Genomic DNA, 12055 nt, shown 5'->3' on the forward strand with positions numbered 1-12055 from the left:
AATGGCAAGGGCCACATTTCTTCAAAATCGGGGGTCGTCTCGATTACAGCACTTTCAAGGACCATCCTTTTTTCCCGCAGTTTGTAAGAGCTAAGAAAGGGTTTGACCTGTTACTAAAGCATGGTTATCAGTCTTTCAAAGGTTTGGGCAAGAACGAAGATGGCCGACTATAGCCAGTGGTCCCGGACCATCATCCGCGCAGAGCAGGATTGGGGTTCATGGGCAAAGGATCTCACAAAAATACTGTCTTCACTAAAGGGATTCATTAAAGTCTTCTACCATTTGTCTTTCTTCTTTTCAGTCATTTTCTGCAGTTTGTAGGGACAATGTCCCATTTCAGTTTATGTCATCATTCCATTTTAAGTCTTCAATAAAGCTATCAATTTTCTCATCTATCTGGATGCCATCTTTCTCTTACTCTTTTGCAAATTGTCTTTAAAATTCATTGTTCTTATCCTTTTCCATTTCATGCAACTTATGCCATAATGAACAAACTTTTTCTGAAAGCTATTCCTTTTCAAAATTTCAGAATGTTTTCCCAATCAATAAGGAGATTAGTCATCAATTCGTCAATCACATCGAAACCTGCAAAGATTTATCGGGTCAGGGCAAGAGCAAAAGACAGTAAGGTCACAAAACAGCCAGAAGAAATGGCAGAATTTGATTCAGCGCTTCCAGAATTGCCAGAGTTTGCAGCGATTAAGAAACAGGATGTGCCATCGACCCTAGTTCAGGATCCAACTGAAGACATCAACATTGGTTCAGAGGATAATCCTAAAATTCTTAAGATCGGTTCCTGTCTAAGCACGGATGAGAAGGAAAAACTCATCAATTTTTTCAAGCTATATCAGGAAGTGTTCGCATGGACTTATGAGGATATGCCAGGGTTAGATCCTAAATTGGTGGAACATCACCTCGTTTTGAAGCCTGATTCGAAGCCAGTTAAGCAAAAATTAAGAAAGATGGATCCTCAAATCGAGCAGCAGGTCAAGGAAGGAATTGAGGATTTGCTTAAAGCGGAATTCATTCGAGCAATAGATTATCCGAATTGGTTGGCAAATATCATAGCAGTTCCCAAAAAGAATGGTAAAGTCCAATTTGTATCGACTTCCGTAATCTCAATAAGGCTACTCCTAAGGACGACTATTCGCTCCCAAATATTGATCTCTTGGTCGATAGCACGGCTGGTCATGCCACGTTCTCTTTTATGGATGGATACTCCGGATATAATTAAATCAAACTGGCCACTCGTGACCAATCCAAAACATCCTTCACTACACCATGGGGCACTTTCTGTTACACAGTCATGTCGTTTGGGCTCAAGAATGCCGGAGCAACCTATCAATGCGGAATGACTGCATATTCCATGACCAGATGCACAAGACCATGGATGCATACGTGGATGATATCCTAGTCAAATCCAAGGAAGAAGAAGACCATATCGATGCTTTAAGTCAGGTCTTCAAGCGACTTATTCTTTACAAGCTAAGACTCAACCCTCAGAAGTGTGTCTTCGGAGTTGAATTCGGCAAGTTATTAGGCTTCTTGGTCAGCAAAAAGGGGATAGAAGTGGATCCCGCTAAAGCAAAGGCCATCATTGATATGTCACCCCCGACTACTCTCAAAGAATTGTGTAGTCTTCAGGGATGTATGCAATCAATTCAAAGATTCATATCCAATCTTGCCATGAGATGTGAGCCTTTCAATCATTTGCTTAGAAAAGGAGTGAAGTTTGAGTGAGGACCAGAATGTCAGCAATCATTTGATCATATCAAAAAGTACCTTCTTAACCCGCCTGTTCTGAAGCCACCGGAATTGGGAAAGCCTCTTTTACTGTATGTTTCAGTTAACCAAGCCGCTTGTGGTGGATTCTTGGCACAGTACGAGAAAGGCAGTCTGATTGAGCATGCCATCTACTATGTAAGCAAAACTTTTATTGATTACGAGAAAAAGTACTCCCAGATAGAGAAGACATGTCTAGCACTGGTTTGGATGTGTCAAAAGTTAAGGCATTACTTGTTAGCATCAGAGGTCAAGATTCTTTCAAAACTTAATCCTCTCAAGTACATTCTCGAACAACCATTTCTTAGTGGACGGATTGCCAAGTGACAAGTCCTTTTGATGCAGTATGACTTGAAATATGTTTCTCAGCAATCTATCAAAGGCCAAGCAATTGCAGACCAATTGACAGATTTTCCTTTGGCATAAGATGTTAAAGTTGAAGATGATTTCCCCAATGAGCGGATCTACAATGTTCAGCAGTCTCCAGTTTGGAACTTATTCTTCGATGGTTCCAAGAATATAGCCGGCATAGGAATTCACATCTTACTAATCACACCAGAGAAAGAGATGATCCCCTTTTCTCTAAAACTAGATTTTCAATGTACCCATAATATGGCTGAGTATGAAGCTTTAATACAAGGTATGAGAATTCTGCAAGACTTCAATGTCAAGAGAGTACACGCTTTCGGTGATTCATTGCTCGTCGTCAGCCAAGTCAAAGCTGAATGGCAGGTAAAAGACCCGAAGTTGCTTCCTTATCAAAAGATTGTTCTAGCCCTCATCAACAATTTTGATGAATTTCAGCTTTTCCATATCAAAAGAGAGTTTAATCAAATAGCTGACGGTTTGGCCAGCCTAGGCTCCATTATGTTTTTCAGAAGCGAAAAATTCTGTCGTTCTTTTGAAATTGGCAGACTTGATCAACCTGCTTTCATTCCACTAATGCAAGTTAACCAGGCGGAACAGAAAAGAAAACCTTGGTACCAAGATATTAAAGATTTCTTTGAAACTGGTGAGCTTCCACCGGAATTATCAAAGAAGAAGCAAAAAGCGATTCAACATATGTCGGCCCGTTATTTTATTCTCGCCAATGTTCTTTATCGTCGTGGGTTCAGTTCTAAATATTCTAGGTGCTTAGATGAAGAAGAAGCCAAAGAAGTCATGCGAGAAGCGCATGAAGGCATTTGCGGTGGTCATGTTGGCTACCAAACCCTTGTTAAGCAAATCATTCAAGCAGGATATTATTAGGAAAACCATGCAGCAAGATTGTTATCGCTTTGTAAAGAAGTGTGTTCCGTGTCAGGTGCACGCACATTCCATTCATGCGCCAGCTACGTACTTGCAATCAGTCGTGTCTCCATGGCCATTCTCTATGTGGGCCTTCGACGTCGTGGGACCCATCACTCCTTTCGCTTCCAATGGTCATAAATATTTTCTTGCCGCAACAGAGTACTTCACCAAATGGGTTGAAGCTGTCACTCTACGTATGGTAGAAGGTCGACATGTGGTCTCGTTCATTCATAAGAACATTCCTTGTCGTTTCGGTATACCGCACGACATTGCGTCAGATAATGGTACTCATTTCAAGAATAAGAGAATGAAGATCTTTCGTTCAAAATTCAGAATTCATCATCATTTTTCAGCTCCTTATTATCCCCAAGGGAATGGCCAAGCAGAAGCAACGAATAAAAGTTTGATCCGCATCTTGGAAAGAACCATTGAGACGGGCCGTGATTGGCACGAGAAAATCCATGATGCACTTTGAGCATATCGAACCCCGACCAATGCAACTCCTTCAGAACTTGTTTATGGGACCGAGGTGGTGTTACCCCTTCATGTTCAAAAACCCGCTCTTAAATTTGCATCTCTTCTAGAGCTACCACTTGATCAGTATCAACAACAGAGATTGGTACAGCTAAATCTACTCGATGAGAAAAGACTTAGAGCAGCAGAACATGCCCAATCTTATCGTCAGAGGATATCAAGGCAATACGCCAAGTCAGTCATCGAAAGAAGATTCCAAGTTAATGACCTGGTCCTTAGATCAACGACTCATCTCAAGCATCGTCCGCGTGGCAAATGGTCACCAAACTGGGAAGGTCCCTACGTGGTGAAAGAAGCGCTACTCCGTAATTTATATCGTCTGATTAATGCAGACGGGGTAGAACTATCCGACCCCATTAATGCTCGACATCTGAAGAAATTCTACACCTAGAAAATCTCTATTCTATCTTTTGTATGCTTCAAAAATCCTTTCAATAAATGATCAATTATTCTTTTATAATTCCCAGAATATACTGAGGCATTCTTGTTATAAAGTTGTCTTTTATTCAAAACAACCTGTGTGTAGACAAGATCTAATAAATCTCTCATTTTGCACGCATGTGCACTCAGTTGCATCCTTTGCATTTGCATTCATTTTACATCAAGCTTTTTCACACATTCAGGATAAGGGATAAATCCTGAGACCTCGGCAAGGCGTTCAAGTCATTGTCAGTTGATAATCTTTTAAAACTCAGTGCTCGTACTAATAATCTTCCAAAGCCCGATGCTCGTACTGGTAGCCTTTTAAAATCTAGTGCCCGTACTGGTAATCTTTGGAAATCTAGTGCTCGCATTGGTAACCTTTTGAAAATCCAGTGCTCGTACTGGTAGCCTTTTTAAAATCCAGTGCCCGTACTGGTAATCCTTGGAAACCCAGTGCCCGCACTGGTAGTCTTTTAAAATCCAGTGCTCGTGCTGGTGGTCTTTTAAAATCCAGCGCTCGTACTGGCAATCTTTTAAAATACAGTATTTGTATTGGTACTTTGTCAAAGTCCGGTCTTCATACTGGTCACAACATAACTCTCACATTGAGGTTCAGACTCAATCTTTAGATTTGCGAATCAAACAATCCTTACCAGACCTTTAGGTCACTCCATTCTGTTGATCTGACCTTTGGGTCACCAATCTTGTCAGACCTCTGGTCATCCATTTTACCAAGCAAATCTTTGGGTTATTAAATCTTACCAATATCGATCATATTTGTCCGACCTTTGAGTCGTATCCTACAATCATAGTCTTTCAAGATTCGACTTTTATGCCGAATTCGTTTGCCAATTAGTTCATTATCAAACATCTTCTCTTGCGAGGAACCCTTTTTCCAGGGAGAGTTCGAGGGAGCTCGTTCTTCTCGCATGTCTTTATTGTTCGTTCGTTGAACCCCTTTTTCTAGAGAGAGTTTGAAGGGACTCGTGCTTCACGAACAGTTTGCAAAACAATCTTTATTGTCATACAAGGAACCCTTTTTCTAGGAAGAGTTTCAACAGAATCTCGTCCTCCTTGTAACCCTAAATGTCTTTTGTTAGGCCACCCCCGTCGTTGAGGACCCTTTTTTCAGGGAGAGTGTGATGGACTCGTTCCTCTATGATATCCTTTCAATCTTTGTTAGCGGCCCCCTTTCCATAAGAGAAGCCTAGAAATAGGGAGTTTTGACGAAAACTTTATTTCTCTTCGAAAGTTCGTTTTGCAAACACCTCCTCTTTAGGGAAGAGAGAAGTATCTTTTTATTACCCGTTCAGGTAAGGGTCAAGCCTGAGTCTCTCCTTTGGGGAAAGGAGAAGAGAATCTAGCCACTGATAGGTCATTTAGATCTCAAGTGATTTCTTTCACCAAGGATTTCAGGAATATTTTGCCATTTTGCCATGAAAAATAATTGTTGATTTCAAAATCTTTATCGCATAAAATTGTACCTCAGAATACCTTCAGTATTACTTCCAAAAGGACAAAGCTTTTGCGAAAAAGGATTCAAAATTCAAAATCTTTCTATTGGCCAACCAAAAGGATGAAGAATAAATCCGCGGTATGGCCGGTAAAGAAAATTCAATGTTGTTACAAAGCCATGAGTGGTCGATATTGATCGCAGTCAATGACACACTTTTAAAGATTATTCTTGGGAAATTAAAACAATCGAAATATCCTGGGCGATACAGAAAAATCCACTCAATCTCCATATCTCCTCAATCACCTAAGCTACAATTAAATATCTGCAAAAGGGATCTCTCAAGATGAAGGCGAATTAAGCGAGTAGACCCCCAGGGCCAAAGAAGATTTGGATCATCTCCAAGATGATGGAGTTTGTGACGGATCCTTCCAGGGAAAGTCCAAAGCATTGTCGAGATGAAGGCATATGCAATGAACCTCCCGACAATCCCTAAAAGATATTTAATTTATGCTATCACCAAGAGATTTTCAACCAAAGAGCCAATAACCATCAATATAATCCCTGAGAGAAAAGAAGGATCAGAACATCTCTGAGATGAAGGAGTTTGTGATGTACCCTTCCAAAAAAGAGAGAGAGAAAAGTCAGGACATCTCCAAAATGAAGGATGATGTAATTCCCGAAAAATCCAAGAGAGCTCCAATTTTGTTAAAAAGAGAGTGCAGAAAGATCATCATGAGAAAAAAATCTCAGGATATCAGACTGTCGAATCTATCAAGAATCTCTTTTAATTTTATGAAATTCTTTTATCAATATTCTTTCACCAATAGCTCTCACAATATCAAGAATACATTCTTTTCCGCCCATATCAAGGAAATTGATAGCTTCCTTGAAAGAAAGTCAATGGCAATGATATTTGACATCGAATCTTGATTCTACGGAGTTAAGTCCAGTCAGAGGTAATACTTCAAGTAGACAAGAGGGAATCTTTTTCATATATATATATATGTGCTTATCATTCTTGAATTAACTATAATCTTTATCTTGTTGGCAATCTTTTCAAGTTATCCTGACATGAAGTGAGATCTTGATGTCTATTTTGATGTATCCAGGCGTTGTTGTTATTCCTTTTAGGATCGGATGATGAGAGTTGTTCAAGATCCTTCACTTCTTGTCTTAATCTGAGTGTTTGGGCTCTCAGATTCGCACACTTCCCTGTGCTCCCCACTGTCCCACCATAGACAGCTCCCGTTCAGGTTAAGGGTTAAACCTGAATTTTTTGCAAAAGATCATCTGTCTTAAAAGCCATCTAGTCTCAGCGATGAGACGTCCAAGATCAATCCCTTTTCAAGCTTGAGGGAACCCCCTTTATTCCTTTTGCAAACCCCTCTCGGATTTATGGTGCAAAATTCGAAGGTCCCATCATGGTTTCTTCATTCTAGGATTCCGTTTATCGTCCCCTTTCATGTTAAGGGTTAAGCCTGAGCCTCATTTTTCCACGAGGTATTGTCCCCTTTCGGGTTAAGGGTTAAGCCTGAGCCTCGTTTTTCCACGAGGTATCGTCCCCTTTCATGTTAAGGGTTAAGCCTAAGCCTCATTTTTCCACGAGGTATCGTCCCCTTTCAGGTTAAGGGTTAAGCATGAGCCTCATTTTTCCATGAGGTATCGTCCCCTTTCAGGTTAAGGGTTAAGCCTGAGCCTCGTTTTTCCACGAGGTATCGTCCCCTTTCAGGTTAAGGGTTAAACCTGAGCCTCGTTTTTCCACGAGGTATCGTCCCCTTTCAGGTTAAGGGTTAAGCCTGAGCCTCATTTTTCCATGAGGTATCGTCCCCTTTCAGGTTAAGGGTTAAGCCTGAGCCTCGTTTTTCCATGAGGTATCGTCCCCTTTCAGGTTAAGGGTTAAGCCTGAGCCTCGTTTTTTCCCAAGGTATCGTCCCCTTTCATGTTAAGGGTTAAACCTGAGCCATGTTTTTCAACGAGGTATCGTCCCCTTTCAGGTTAAGGGTTAAGCCTGAGCCTCATTTTTCCACGAGGTATTGTCCCCTTTCAGGTTAAGGGTTAAGCCTGAACCTCGTTTTTCCATGAGGTATCGTCCCCTTTCAGGTTAAAGGTTAAGCCTGAACCTCATTTTTCCACGAGGTATCGTCTCCTTTCAGGTTAAGGGTTAAGCCTGAACCTCATTTTTCCACGAGGTATCGTCCCCTTTCAGGTTAAGGGTTAAGTGATCATGCATATATTTTAGGGATTTTTCATATAAAAATATGCATGATTTCATGAGAAAATGATTTAAAAACCCAATTTTATGTTAGTTTCGAGTAAATGTGCTAAAATGATTTAAAAATAGAAAATGCATGAAAAATAGTTTTATTTTACATTTTAATGCCTATTTTAGTCTTTGACATAATTGTAGTAGTTTAGTTTTTGAAAATCATAAAAAAAATTAGTGTTAAAATAGACTTAGTTTTGTATTTTCTAAAACATAGTCATTTAAGTTGTTTTGTAAATAACTTTTTGAAGAGAGGTTTTTGAAATGTAATTTTACAAAGAAGAGGGACTTATGGAGAAAAGTTCAAAATTATAAATATCATACGTAGGGGGAAGAGAGGTTTGTCTTCTCTCTTTTGCCCAAGCCCTCTCTTCTTCCCCTTCCTCTCCACCTCTTCTTACCTCTTCTTCTTCTCCCTAATTTCCCCTCTTTTTCTCATCCTCTTTCCGGTGGAGAATTCCGGCAATGGCTGAAGCAAGATAGAGGATTCCAACCTCTCTTCTAATCATTCTAATTCGGTAAGTTCTTCTTCTTCTTCTTCTTCTTTTCCTCTTCTTCTTCTTCTTCCTATTCTTCTCCTTTTCTTCTTTGAATTGTTGTTTTCATGTTTAGAACTCAAATTCCATTAGAGAAAAAAAAAGAACATGTTGTTTTAGATTTAGAAATTTCCAGTTTGTAAACATTCTCAAAATCTGTGAATCGTTGAAGTGTTTTTACTGTATTTGAATTGTTTTTCTTTTTAGTTTACTGTATTAGGAATCGTGTCTTCTTTGCTATATTAGCATCAAATCATCAGAAAATAAAAAATATGATCAATTAAATTCATGCTTTGCTCTTTGATCTGTTAGAAATTTATTAGATTAAGCATTGAAAATCTAGATCGATCTGCATTTCTTACAACAATTATGTTTTTTTTTTAAGATCATTTAAGGAAAATTGCTGGCATCGATCGGATAATCATTGAATCCAATCAATGATTCTGATAAAGGCTTTGATTCTACCAGCAATCTGACTGCTGAACATATTAATTGATTCCATGGATTTCAAATGCTGATCATCAACTGTAAAAAAATTTCAACATCTAGCCACCGGAAATTTCTATCGTGAAATTTTGTCAAGTTGTCGAAATTTTCTTATTCAGATCATGAAATCTTGTCACGATTGGCATCTGAAAGAGGGATAATGCTGCGTATGTTGATAATAGTGAAACATTTACTGGAATCCAGAAATCTAAAGTAATGATGTTACTGTTCTGGTAAAAATTTGAGAATCCGATGATTTCAATTTGAAATTCCGGTGGATTTAAATGTGAGAATCCGGCGATCATTTGATTATCGGATTAGTACTTGTTTGTGTGAAAAATCAGCACGATCATTTGATCTGCTGAGATCTGGTGTTGTTCGATGTGCTGGATTGAGTTTCTTCCATTAACATTCAGAGTTATCACCGTAACTGAGAATCCGGCGGTGATAGTTTCCCAAACCAACTGAATTTGATCATCGACTAATTCAAACTGCTCTGTTTCTGGTTAGAATCCTTTATTTTAAGCAAAATATCACTTCACATTTATCGTGAAGATGTAAACAAGTGTTTTTCTTCTGGAGCCACCGTGAAATTTATTTCACAACTGAGTTTAAATTCGGTGGAGGCTGTTGAAGAATTCCGGAGGAGGCTGTTGAAGAATTCCGGTAGGCTGTTGAAGAATTCCGGTGGAGGCTGTTGAGAGTTCCGGTAGGCTGTTGTGATTTTCGGTGGGCTGTTGTGATTTTTCGGTGGAAGATATTGAGAGTTCTGGTGGAGGATTCGCCGGAAGTTCTGGTGGTTCAGCTCCCTGAAATGGTGGGAACCGAACTCACCTGTGTGAGGTCGTGTATTGTGATTAAATTGTGAATTGTTGATATTGTATTTTTCTCATTTTCACGCAAAGAATTATTTTGAAAAAAAATGTTTTCAGCAAGTGTAGCTGTTCCTAATCTTTGGTGATTATTGTTTGAAGGTTGATTGATGGACTTTTGGCATTAATCAGATGTCTGTTTTAGATCAAACTAGTGATTTCTGAATGTATAAGATCTAAAAATGTTAGTTTGAGTGTATTAAAGAGCATTTGATTGAATGAATAAATTGCTACTTGAACATTGATTTTTGAGCTTTGTAGAACTACTGGTTTCTTGATTAATCTGATTATCGGTCATCTTTCCAATTTCTAAGCAATATCTGGTCTACATATTTGATGAATGATCAGTAGTGTTAATTTTTGAACATATGTTACTAGTTGATTAGTAATTACTTTTAATTAGTTGTTTTGAATTTAGGTTTAATTAGTTGATTTGAAATAATTAGCAATGGTAATTGCTTTGTAATTAGAATATTTAGGTAATTAGTAATTAGTTTACTTAGTAAAGAAATATGATGTTAGTTTTTGGATACTATTTTTAGTCTTAGAATTAATTAGTTAATTGTCATTAGCTTCCTTTCATTATATCTTTTAGAAAATTTTTTTAGTGTACTTTGTTTAGTATAATTTTTACTTTTATCTCGTATACTGCTCGTGTTCATTTGAATTGTGCAGGATAGCACAGACTGGAGTGGAAGAGATTACGTGACACAAAGTACGAAGAATAAAGTTTTTTTTTTTTACTTTTAAATTTAGAATTAGAATTTTAATTGGGTTTGTAAATATTGCACTTTACGCCCTCTGCGAAGGGTATTCATTTGTTGTAATAGTTAGTTGTCTTTACTTTTCTTGAATATTTTACATTTCAAATAATTCGGCAATAAAGATTAGTTTAGATTTGTGTACTTGAATACGATATATTCCCGTTCCCTGAGTTCGACCTGGTCTCATCCACTAGTGAGAACCGGTTTTTATTATTTGATGTCTGGTTTTCACATGTTTTACATTTAAAAATCTTTTCAAAATTACAACGATTACAAAAAGACATCATTAAGCCTGAGCCTCATTTTTCCATGAGGTATCGTCTTCTTTCAGGTTAAGGGTTAAGCGTGAACCTCATTTTTCCATGAGGTATCGTCCCCTTTCAGGTTAAGGGTTAAGCCTGAGCCTCGTTTTTCCATGAGGTATCTTCCCCTTTCAGGTTAAGGGTTAAGCCTGAGCCTCGTTTTTCCACGAGGTATCATCCCCTTTCAGGTTAAGGGTCAAGCCTGAGCCTCGTTTTTCCATGAGGTATCGTCCCCTTTCAGGTTAAGGGTTAAAACCTGAACCTCATTTTCCATGAGGTATTTCATTTCCCGTCCCATCCAGGTTAAGGGCTAAGCCTGAGCCTCATTTCGATGAGGTGATTCTTTCTTCTTTATTCTCCATCCCATACCTATCATGATCACTGTTAAAGCTAATTTTTTCACACCCAGCCAGATTTTTCTAACTGAGGCATTTTTTTATATAGTCCAAATTTGGTGTGTTTTTCTTTGCCACTAAGCTCGGCCCTATACCAACTTAGTAGCAAAGAGCGGCATCTGTAAACACCCTAAATTTTCACCCTCATCTAGTGTTTACATTTCATATATCATCGCAATATCATTTCATTCATTTGACATGTTATTTCATTGCATTGCATGGCATTGCATGGCATTGCATGTCATTATATCTCATTTTCGAGATTCAGCACTCCTGTTTTCAAAATATTTAATCCAGATTCGGGTTTTAAAACTTTTCTTTCAAAAACAATTGTTAAAACCTGGGTTTTTAATCAGCATTCTGTCATTTGCCAATCCCCAGGACCTTATATTTTGAAATGTTTTCTCAGAAAACAATCTGGATTTGTTTTAAACTCAATTTTCAACCGATTTCAACTCTCAGATAAGACCCATTTAGGTGGTGTCGCTTCTGAATTCCTTTACTTGTCAAAAATCTCCAAAAATTTTAGAGTCCTAGTTGGATCAGGACACTTCTTCAAGAGTCCAGTCGGATCAGGACTCTTCTTCAGAGTTTTAATTGGATTAGGACTCTAATCTTTTATAGCTATTTTATCTATTTTCAATCAAATCTTTTAAAATCTTTCAAAATGAGTCAGAAACTCAGAGTTTTAGTCAAAACAGGACTCTGTTCAGAGAGTCCTAGTTGAATCAGGACTCTGATTCTGATTTCAGTTTGAAAGAATCTTTCAAAAATCTTTACCTCTATCAAAACGGTTACACTTTTATCAAAGAATTTCAAAATTCTGAGGTTTTATCCTAGAGTCCTGATCGAATCAGGACTCTACCCCAGAGTCCTGATCGAATCATGACTCTATCCAAAATTGGTTTTCTCACTCCATTTTCACTGGTTTTCAAAAGCTTTGCCTAAATTT

This window comes from Nuphar pumila, chromosome 13 (genome assembly GCF_984573655.1).
Source record: "Nuphar pumila chromosome 13, dmNupPumi1.hap1.1, whole genome shotgun sequence".
NCBI lineage: Eukaryota > Viridiplantae > Streptophyta > Magnoliopsida > Nymphaeales > Nymphaeaceae > Nuphar > Nuphar pumila.